The following is a 12,524-nucleotide window of genomic DNA, read 5'->3' on the forward strand; positions in this document are numbered from 1 at the left end:
CATGGGACTAAAAATGAAAACTTAAGGGCCGGTTTATTACTGTTTATTTAGTAAATGAATAATACTAGCATCCCCCGGAGGGCCCATGGCTTAGCCAGCCCCAGGTCTTTCACCCAACTAATACTATCAAGAATGAGTTCTTGGGCCAATTGTGGTGGTACACGCCTTTTGTCACAGCACTCGGGGGGCAGAGGCAGATGGATCTCAAAAGACTAGCCTGGCTTACAAAGGGAGTCCAGGACAGCCAAGGCTACACAGAGAAACCCTGTCTCGAAAAACCAAAACAAACAAATATAAAAATTCTGGGATGGAGAGATAGCTCAGTGGTTAAGAGCACTACCTGCTCTTCCAGAGGTCCTGAGTTCAACTTCCAGCAACCACATGGTGGCTCACAACCATCTATAATGTGATCTGATCCCCTCTTCTGGGATGCAGGTGTATGTGCAGATAGAGCACTCATATACATAAAATAAATAAATATTTGAAAAAAAAAAACCCAGTAAATTAAAAAAAAAGTTCTGGGTTGGAGAGATGGCTTAGAGGTTAAGAGCACTGGCTGCTCATCCAGAGGTTATGAGTTCAATTTCTAGCAATGACATGGTGGCTTACAACCATCTGTAATAAGAGCTGGTGCCCTGTTCTGGCATGCAGATATACATGCAGACAGAACGTTGCATACACGATAAACAAACAAACATTTTTAAAAAAATGCTGCCTTCTGTGGTAGACTTTAGAATCAATCAGAAAGTGGTTGATTACTCCCATAACAGGTAGGCCACTATTGTGCCAGTGAATATCCTTCCAGGCCAGTCCTTACTATAACCCACAGGGTTCACAAATGGGTAAGACTGTTGGTTATTTTTCTCCCAAGTAGCTTGCTTGCATAGCTCCTTCAAGCACTATGAAAGCTAGCCAGTAAGGATGAAGTTTCAGGCTGGTGCCAACATCATTTCTCCATGTCCTATGACTTGGGTATATGGTGTCTTCAGCAATAAGGATCTTACTATTAATTCCAGAGGCTACCCAATGGCAAGAGCCTGTAATGCTTCAGGAATCAATTGGATTTTACTGACCAACAAGTCAAAAAGAGGCAACCCATACCCATACCTGGTAATAGGCTTATCTGATAGTCTATAGTGTCTGAGGGAGACATTGTCCCTCCATTACACAGTCACTCCATTTAAACACACATGCACACAAACACACACGCAAGCACATACACATGTATGTGTTTGTGTGTTTCAGGAAGCGTCCACGGTGGTAGATTTCTAGGTCTTTAGATGTGCATAACTCTCAATAAGTCTTTTCATTCTCAGGACTATATTTTGAAGGAATTTTTGTAAATGGGGACAATAGAATATCTATAGTAGCATAGTTCATAAAAGCAAAGACATGAAAAGAAGAAAAATCACCATTAATATTAAAATAACTGTAGGATATTCAACAATATATTCTTCAATGAGATTAATAGATCACAGCAACACACACACATATATACATGAACACATTAGTTTTTTGTTGGCAAAATCACAGAAGACATAATTTTTACAAAGTTCAAAGACAGGCAAAATTAAACTTTTTTTTGCACATACTTGTAAGTGGTAAGACAGTTTAATGATGACACATTTGGGGAATATGATTGGGTTTAGATACATGAGAGAAAAAGGTCTGGACAAGACACAGAAACCTTGTCTGGATAGTGATGAGGGTTCAGAGAGGCTGTACTCCCACAGGGGACGTGATCAGAGGGCCTGCCACTGAGTCCATGACTGACAGTCCCATTGGGGGAGGGACATAAGGGGAGAAGAGGGAGGGAGGGTGGAATTGGGAAGAGATGAGGGAAGGGGCCACAGCCGGGATCCAAAGTAAATAAATTGTAATAAATGATAATATAAAAAAGTTAGCATGCAAAAAGAGGGGGGGGGGACAGATGCAATAACCTGGGCTAGAGGATAAAGTGCTTTTAGTGAACCTAAGTTCAATAGCCAGCACCCACATTGTAGCCCAGAACGATCTGTCACTCCAGTTCCAGGGTATCTGTTGCCTTTAATTGACTCCTCAGGCACCAGGTGTGCATGTGGCAAAACACCCACATGCATACAATAAATAAATCTAAAATCTTTTTAAATGAACTTAAAGAACATTTTATTATTGTGTCCTTTTGGCAAAGTAGGGGTGCTATGCCCTCTGTGGTGTCTCTACGTTTATGACTCCTATGTGGTAAATACATTCTTTCTCAAAAGACTGTAAAACATTAGAAATAACATATTTCCAAGATAGGAAGAATACTTGGTGTTTGACTACACATAAAAGAGATGGAAAGTGATACCTGCTTTAAGGGTGACATTGACAAACGCAGAAGAGGGAGAAGATGGTTGGTAAGAAAGATGAACTGACGTGCTGTGTGAGAGCTTATCCTTAGTCTTCTGCAGTTTCTGAAAACTACCTAGAAATAATTAGACTTGCAATGGTGTTGTTCTGATGGAACCTTAGGTGTACTTGAGCAACAGAAAATCTAGACGCGCACACTTTGAACACTATGCTCAAAGTTAGGGCCCATAACTGCAACCTCGATCATTGAAGGAAGAAGATTAAGACCAATCAGCTTGGACAATCTCCAGGATGAAACTGATGCATTAGATTGCTGTAAGGCCAGATATTTTGGAAATTTTCCTAGCGCTGGGAAAACTGATATGATTGATCTAGCAAAAGGGGGGAGGTAAAGTGGGAAAACTCACACAATAATGCACCCTGAAGTGGCCACGAAGGCTAGGTGTGATAGTGTGCATCTCTCACCCCACCACTAGGGAAGCCATGGCAAAAGGGTCAGTACTTGTAGGACGTTATGAGTGACATAGTGATATCCGCTCTCTCTCTCTCTCTCTTGTCAAGGGGAGGAAATAACAAATACCTGTACAAGTTTAGACTTCAGAGTTGATTATTCATAAAGCTATATGTACTGCCTAACATGTGTAGATATATGTATTATTTATCAAAAGTAAACCCTCTAGGATCTGGAGAGAAGGCTCAGCAATTAAGAGAATTTGCTGCTCTTCTAAAGGTCTGGAGTTCTTGTTCCCAGCTCCCATATTAGGCAGTTTACAATGGCCTGTAATTTCAGCTGTAGGGAATCCAGTGCCTTCTTCCAGCATCCATGGGCACACACACACACACACACACACACACACACACACACACACAAATAAGTAAAATTTTTTAGAGCTGGTGTGGTCATGCATGCCTTTAATCCCAGCATTCAGGGAGGCAGAGGCAGGCAGATCACTGTGGGTTCAAGGCCACTCTGGTCTACAAAGTGAGTCCAGGACAGCCAAGGCTACACAGAAAAACCCTGTTCCAAAAAAAAAAAACAAAAAAACTATAAGCAAGTGTGTTTTCCAAGCCATTTATTACCAGAAGTAAAGTATTCCTCCTGGTCCCATCATGATCCTTGTGTTCCTATTTCTAGTGTCCCCACACTTCATTCCCAAATTAGATCAAGGGTATCTCTACCATCCTTTTGTCACCTTAGGTCCTGACTTCACATTAAGCTTCCTTTCACATAATTCAGTTTTATGGCTATAACTGGGTGTCCATTTTCACTAGATCATTTGGCATTTTGTTTGTATGGTACTACATGTCATTTTCCCTCAAGATCACTTATCAAAAAATACATGTATTACAAACTTTTCTAGTGACTGTCATAAAACTACAAAGAACACTCAAGTATTTTTCATCGGTTTCTATTTCCGTGCTGGAAAATTTCAGCTTCTTAGGAACTTCTCAGCTTCTCAGCAGCCGAAACCCTCAAACACTTCAGAACCTTAGTGCTGCCTGGAAAGATTTTCTGATTTAATCAAGACAATAGCCTACTCAGGTGTCCCTCTGCTCCTTCTCTTCCAATCAACCAGCTTCAGCTTTGTCACGCTTGTGCTCATCTTGAGTCTGCTGTACACAGCACACTTCCCCAGGAAATACTGCCATCGTCACTCTGCACAGCAGTCAGAAGAGCCCTCCTGACTCACACACAGCGGGGACATGCTGACTGCGTAATCGTGCTCAAGCGCTACAGGAATAGTTTTTCAAGTCATTGACTTTCTGACTCATTATAATGAAAGACATTAATTTTAAATATCCACACCTCAATTCCCTCTGGTAATCCTTAATTACAATGTATTTATCACAGTGTAATTCAATGATCTTGCTAGTAAAGAGAGTAGGAAATGAGGCTGAAACAAGGACCCTGCAGAGCCAAGAAAAAAAAGTTTTTTGTCTGATAATCGAGGGAACAAACAACACTATTTTTCCAGGAACATGGGAAAGGATGATGAATAAAATACTGACTCTGAGATAAGAGAAAAAGTTCAGGACAAAGGTAAGAAAAGATTTTCAGTTCCTACTTCTTCAAAAGAAGAAGCAAAAAAAGAAGATCATTAGTATAAAATCTTTTGTAATTATTTAAGGAAGGAAAAAAGAAAGTTTTATTAGGACACAAAAATTGAAACATTAAAGACATATAAACATTGTGTATTCTAATAGTCTCATGTGTTAGTCAAGGTTCTCTAAAGAAATGGAACTGATAGATTGAGACTGATCAGATTTGGTTACTTGATAAAATCTGGGTGGCCCAAAAAATGGCTGCCTCACATTGGAGAAGCTAAGAATCTAGTAGCTGCTTACTCAACCAGGATGAATGTCTTATCAAGGCCTGGAGAACTCCTGGAAAGATTCTGGTGTTCAGCCAACTCCAAGCCCCGAGAAGCTGGTTCTAACATCAAGTGAATGAATGCCACAGCAAAAGAATAGATAAACTTGCTAACAAAAGTGAAAGCAAACAAGCAAAAAGAAGAGTTTTTCTCTTCCAGGTTCTTTAGTACAGACTGTCACCAGAAGGTGCTGCTAGCATTTAGGGTCTTCCCACTTCTCACAATATGATAAGGAAAGGCCCTCTCGGAAGTGCCCAGCAGCTTGGTGTTTACTTGATTCCAGATGCAGTCAAATTGATAACAGAGATTAACCATCATAATGGTCTTGTGGTTAGAGTCCCTTGTCATTCTTGAACTTCCGTGGGGCTTTTGGATGCTCGTATGGAACAAGGGGCTTGTGTATAGACATGCACGGCACACAGGTGGGAACATGCTCAGCTTTTACCGTGTTTTTAGTTGCACCTGAAAGTTAGCTCTGAGAAAGGTAAGCAACCTTAACACCTCTTCTGAATTTCTCCTTTTGTTAGGTTTTCTTTTTTTTTGAAATTTTTAATACTTATTTTTTTAAATTTTATGCACATGTGTGGTTTGCCTGCATGTGTATATGGACATGTGTGTTACTAGTGCCCATGGATACAAGGGGAAAGAGTTGGATCCCCTGAAACTGAAGTTACAAATGACTGTGAGCCACCATGTGGGTGCTGAGAATCAAACCCAGCCCTATGGAGGAGCAGCCAATGCTCTGAAAACTCTGAGTTATCTCTTCAGCCCTCTTTTTATTTGTTTTTTATTATTACATGATAGTAAGCATAAAATAAAGCAGTTTATTTAAAACAACATGTAAATTGTAATTAATTGATGTACTCTGCCATCCAATTCTACAATTAGAGGCACTTTGCTCTGTGGTGTTTTAGTATTCATTTATCATCTCAGTATACCCTAGCCTCCTTTCCCTTCCTAAATTCTAGTGACTTTTGTTCTTCAGAATATTCCTATACGATCAGATTTTAAGTTCCATGATTCAGTGAGGAATGTGGTACTTGTCTTTTTGTGCCTGGCTTGTTCCAGTGAATATGATGTCATCTGGTTCCAGCCATGTCTCAGCTACCATTTTAATAAAGTACTGGAATGGATAGATCATAGCTTTGATTCAGTAGTCATTCTTTGTACCTATGAAAAATAAATAAGTCAAGATTACTCAATTTTATGTCCTCTCTAATTCTACTTCTGCTGGAGCCTTTTATATCTAGACTGACATACATTTGTATGTACTCTTTGCTTTCTTACTGTAATATTTCAGTGTCTTAGAAGGAATCACTGTGAAACTGATGTGGGTATTGGTTTTTCTCCTCTGTGAACTCTAAGTAATCATCCTATATTATGCAGCACATCCTCTTTTCAGAAAAGAGGCTCCTTCCACTAACATCCCAGCCCTGCTTCTTTGATAAATAAACAGCCATCTTTCATCTTTGAGAGGGCCTAGCAGGATCGACATCAGTAACATTTTAAGAGGACATTTCTGTGAGACGTGATTTCATCGGTGCGCAGGTACAGTCATTCTTGACAGTGAGACAACTGATGCGGTGTAAAGGAGAAGTCTAACATTACATCAATGGCATGTAAAGGGACAGCTCAGACAGTGTGAGACCAGCCCTTGGCGGCTTATTTGTAGAGTTATTGCTTTATTTCCATTTCAGAAAAAAGCTGGGAAATATCATTTCCAAACACGTATTATAATAACAAAATTGAAAAGAGAAAAATTTTAGTACCTCCCTAGCCTTTCCCCACACTCACTTATTAAGAAAAGATAAATAAGTTTTTGATGTCTCAGTGAAGCAAAAAAGTGTATTTTAGAAAACTCAATTCTGGCCTCTATTTTCACATTTTCCCAAACAAGAAATTTTTCAGCTACTGCATGACAAATTCCAGATGACACAGAAAATGGAGCATCTAAGTAGATGCCCGAGACTAAAATGATGTGTGGAACACAATCTCAGATTTGTAAATGATCACACAATTCTCAGAGCTCTGAGGTCCTTTACTCCTCTTGTCTGCTGTGCAGTGGTGGAAACAAAGGAAAGACTCTCTCATCCCTTACCACCTATGGCAGCAGAAGAGCTGACCCTGGGGTCATGAGAACTGTCCCTGTCCCTTGCCAGCTGCAGAGAAGGCCCCAAACCTCACCGGGGCAGCAGGATAGAGCTGGCCCTAGTTGCAGGGGGTTACTGAGGAGCTGGCCTTAGGGCATGAGAGATGTAGAGTCAGCAGGCTGACCAGCTCAGAAATCTGTCAGGCTGAGGTCTAGGGCTCTGAATTCACCTGCCCCAACATCTACCTCATCAGTGAACTGTTGGAGTGTGTGAAGTGGCCAGTCCTACAGATTCCAAACTACAGGATCTCCATGACAATAGGATATCTAAGAGAGGTCCCTGTGAGGTGCCAGTATTGATTGCAGAAGCCAGAGGCCTCATACCAGACCAACAAGTCATTGGAAAGAACGTTTGCAAGCAAAGAAGTGTGGACAAAAGGGTTTCCTGTGGGACACACTGTGACACACTGCAGCTTCCACAATGAGTTTTTTTTTTTTCTCTGTTGGGGGTGGGGGTTGCAAGGTGAAAGGTGGAGGAAATGAGTGGGATTGGGTGGATGATATGAAATTCACAAAGAATTAATTAAAAGTTTTTTAAAGTACCATCTCTGCTTTTACAACCAATCATTGTCCTCCAATGATCTGCCATATTCTCTATAGAAAAGGTACAATGTACACAAATGATATTTCATCCCAAGGTAGTGACTTATTACTTATACATAAAGCAAAGGCTAAGATATTCGTATAATACCTTCTTTTTGAGAAGAATATTCTCACTGAATTTTGATGTACTAATAATAAACATTTAAAATGATTTCTTATTTAAACTGTCAAAATTGTCCTACTTTTATGGGCAATTTTATGAAATTTCTTATGTTTATGAACTAACTTTATGAAATCTCTGTAAATCAATAAAGAACATGAGGTAAATGAGAAATGTGATTATATTACCAGCTCTTCTGCTACATAAGCATTTGTTTTAAATAAGAAAAAAGCTTACTCTGAAGCTGGGCGAGGTAGCACTGGCCTTTAATCCCAGCACTGTGAGTTCGAGGCAAGCCTGGTCTACAAATTGAGTCCAGGACAGTCAAGGCTACACACAGAAACCCTATCTTGAAACACACACACACACACACACACACACACACACACACAAAACAAAACAAACAAACAAAAAAAACAGAGAGACAGAGACAGAAGGGGGAGTACTTTTGATGACTGAACTGATATTTTTTTATGCCTGTTGATAAATAAAAGAAAATATTTAAGAGGGAGTAACTGAAATAGTAGAGACAAACTCCACAAGGAGAGCAACAGAACAAGAAAATTTGAACACAGGGAACTTCCCAGAGACTCATACTCCAACCAAGGACTATTCATGGAGATAACCTAGAACCCCTGCACAGATGTAGCCCATGGCAGTTTAGTGTCCAAGTGGGTTACATAGTGATGGCAAGAGGGACTGCCTCTGACATAATCTGATTGGCCTGCTCTTTGATCACCTCCCCCTGAAGGGGGAGCAGCCTTACCAGGCCACAGAAGAAGACAATGCAGCCATTCCTGATGTGATCTGATAGACTAAGATCAGAAGGAAGGAGAGGAGGACCTCCCCTATCAGTGGACTTGGGGAGGAGCATGCATGCAGAAAGGGGAGGAAGGGTGAGATCGGGAGGGGAGGAGGGAGGGGCTTATGGGGGGATACAAAATGAATAAAGTGTAATTAATAATAATAATAATAAAATCTTAAAAAACATAGTAGAGACAACTTAAATATTTTCATTTCTATGGAACCAGTGGCTGACAATAAGGACACTATTGAAACTATTGAGTTTCAATAGATATTTCTTAAAAATGAACCTTTAAATGATATCCTGATTTAAAACAAGATACAATCAGAACCAAACAGACAATGCTCAATAGGAATGCTTAATAGCTTTTTATAAAATTTGGCATCAGAAAGGTTAAAATAGGCCTGTTATGCCATTAACACAACCATTCTACTTAATTTTCATTCAGTTATTCCAATAGCTACGGCAGTGTCCCTGCCATAGTGTGTGGGACAAATTCAGAGTCCAGAAATTGTTGTATAAATAAAAAAATGATCACACCGCAAATTCCTAGAAAGAAGGGTAACACTAGAAATCCACTTTCTTTTCTCTATCATGCAGACCTTGTTTGGGGACAACAAACCCATATCTAGAGGGTGCTACTTTGACAATGTTTTACTTTTGTTTACATAAATAATGATCTTAGCTGGTATATAGCTCCTTATTGGTTTAATCCAGTTATATTTATCATTTGGAAGAATTTAAATGATTTCATATTAAAATTTCAGACCCCAATTTATAGTATTTCTCAGCTTTGCAACATTTGAATAGCATACAATAGAGCCTATTTGCTATGTCACTTTGTCAGGTCTTAAAGATAAAGCAGTCAAAAGTCAGGACAAACGTGATTGTTTTTCTTTTAAATAAATTAAGGACCAACAAAAAATATTCTGTTTCTACTAAGCCCAAGGCCTGTGCCTCATAAACCTTATTAGATCCACTGAACAGGTATAACCCAAATCATTATAAACAACTGAGAATCAAATTAAGGAGTGGGTAGGGAAACAAGAGAAGAATGATGAAGGAATCTACGAAATAGAGAGAACCAAGTCAAACAATTGAAATTTCAACTGGCTAATACAATTAAACAATGTATACTAAATTTCTTAATTATATTTGTCAGTTTTGAGTCTTAAAATGCATCCACATTAAAGTGTTAGTTACATTAAATGCAACCTGCTTGTGTTGAACCTGAAACAGACAAAAGTCAAAGCAAATAAAGTTTATACTTATATGCAGCTGAATAGGAGTGTGCTTAGCTACACATGTGGGTTCTGGGAACTGAAGAGGAACAAGTGTTCTTAACTGCTGAGCCATTTCTCCAGCCCCTTGTTCTTTGTTTTGTTAAGACAGGGTCTCATTATATCGTTTAGGGAAGCCTTGAATTCACTATGTGGCCCATTCCTCCAGCTGTAGCTTCCCAAGTGCTGGGATTACAGGCATGCACCACTCTGTCCAGTTTAATTATTTTTTCCAGTTTGATGATGACCTAGTATCTTCACATTAGGACATTCTGGGAAAATTTGGATTATCTCCTCAATTTTCTTGTAAATTGTAAAATATCACAAAATGGTAGTGTAAATGCAGTCAAAATCCACAGCCTGTGGAGGTGTTAGGGACAAACTTGCTGTGTTCTTTAGCTGAATCATCCTGGTATCAAGCTGCCTTCTAAATATTTCTGTTTATACCCATTGGTGAACACAACTCTCAGGCTTAATCAGAGAAGTTTCTCTCTGCAGTGAACTGCAGGAATGCCGAGGCTCAGGGTTGTTCAAGGTGCTGAGAAAAGGTGATTGTTGAATGTTCCGCTCTAAACAGAACATTTATACCACCAAGGCTCAGGGATCATATAGCACAGGAGGGGCCAGAAAGTATGTAAGAACTGGAAGATAGGGGAAGGAATATAAGGTGCTATACTCAAAGCTGTTGTGACTGCTTGCAAAGGCCTTTACAGGTCTGGGTCTATTAACATCATGGATCAGAAAGGGAGGCTTTCATGGCTCTATGACCCTTGAACTATTGTAGCTACTGATGTAAATTATGTCATTGTCTTCAATTGTGTGTCCACTGAAGGGTCTACCAGGCTCAATATCTCTATCTATCTATCTATCTATCTACCTATAAATCGATAGATAGATAGATAGATAGATAGATAGATAGATAGATAGATAGATAGATTCTGTATATCTATATATAGTTTCAAGGCCATTGTCACAGAAATTCTGATTGAACTCAATGGGTCTCAAAGAATTATGATGAGAAAGAGATGTGACTGTGGGATAGAGACCTGTAGGGAAGAGGAAACTGGGGTGCAAAGTAGATAAGAGAGGGTGAGGGGTTACAGTAATCAAAATATACTTTATACATTTATGAAATTTCAAAACAAACCCAAATAAAAAAAAACATTTCAAAAGAAAATGTTCAAAATTCTGATTAAAACAACTCTGTTCCAAAAATGCTTTTAAATCAGATTATGAGGAATGTAGTGACTCATGTGTGACTTTGATGACTAACATGAAAAATTCTACAGTATTTTCCCTGCTTTTATCTTTGGACAATCTATGTTCCTGGGATGTTAATGTAACTTTTATTCACCTGCTTTGTTTTCTTGAGGGCTCACTGCCTCCATCTGTTAACCTAGGCCTATTCCTAGAAGCCTCTAACCTCCATACAATCTCATCTAGGCCTAGAATATTTTCAGCCTTTGAAACTTACTGCTGAATGAGCTCACTCTTTCTAGCTCTTTCTGAATTCTGGCTAGCTAGTTCAACTCAGCTGTTCTGGCTCAAACTCCTCTCCAAGCTCCATGATTCAAACTGGCCTCTCTTAGTTTCTAACTAACTCTGCTTGGACTCTAACAATGTGTTCTAATCTTCTGGCTCATTCTCTCTTTACCAGTCTCTGTAAAACTCACCCAGTAAAACTGCCTCTGAATTCCACAAACTGAACTGCCATGAACGCAACTTCACTGCACTGCCTCTCAATCCTGACTCAACTGAACTGCCTCAGCACAACTGTACTAGAACTCAGAGATCTGCATACCTCTGTCTCCTGAAAGATGGGATTAGGAGGCTGAACCTCCAAGCCTGGATCTAAGCTTTTCTTTACCTGAAACTTGTTCTACCTTGAACTCAAAGATCTACTTGCCTCTGTCCCCTGGGATTGAAGGCATGTCAGAGCGGGGCGGTGGTAGTGCAAGCCTTTAATCCCAACACCAGGAGGCATAAGCAGGTTGGTCTCTGAGTTTGAGGCCAGCCTGTTCTACCTAGAGAGAGTTCCAGGACAGAGAAACCCTGTCATGAAAAACAAGCAAACAAGAAAAGATGTATTTCAGTCTGTATTTCAGACAGAGGGCCATGTACTGAATTAAACCACCCTGGGAAATTATGTTCTTCTTCTAACAGAAGTATTTTCATTCAGTAATGACCTCTGCATGAGAACTGGATGCTTCCCTGCGTCATTTCACCTAATGCCATTTTTTTTTTTTGAGACAATATTTCTCTGTATAGCCCTGGCTGTCCTAAACTCACTTTGTAGACCAGATTGGCCTCAGACTCACAGAGATCTGCCTGCCTCTGCCTCTCAGAGTACTTGGATTACAGGCATGCAGCACTGCACCCAGCTCTGTCAATTTATTGTTATATGCCTATGTTTTCTGTTTAAGCTATGGGAAAGAGGATGGCCTGCATTTAATAAACAGAAATAAACATCAGAAGACGTATGGATTAGGCTAGTTATGCTGACATAATTCCAATGGCAGCAAATTTCCTAGATTTAACAGAAAAAGCATAAAAATAACAACCTAATGTTATTAGTTTTTTTTAAAGGTAAGTATACTGATGGATACTAACTCTGATATTTGCACCAATATTTAATGTTAATCTACAGAGGTTAAAAAAAAAGCCAACCAACCAAACACCTAACTATTACAAGTGACAATCACAGTGCCAAAGTTCAAGAACAGTCCAAGACAAGGCAGTAGTTTCCACACTGTGTATTTCCAAATGGTTGCCTCTAATGAGAGGTGAAGAAACTGTCACATTACGTAAGGTATGAAAATGTGGGGTATAAGAACAGATTCAAGAAACGGGTTAAAAAAAAAAAGCAGTTTTTAGTATACCATTC

The sequence above is a fragment of the Meriones unguiculatus genome, chromosome 21, assembly GCF_030254825.1.
Source record: "Meriones unguiculatus strain TT.TT164.6M chromosome 21, Bangor_MerUng_6.1, whole genome shotgun sequence".
Lineage (NCBI taxonomy): Eukaryota > Metazoa > Chordata > Mammalia > Rodentia > Muridae > Meriones > Meriones unguiculatus.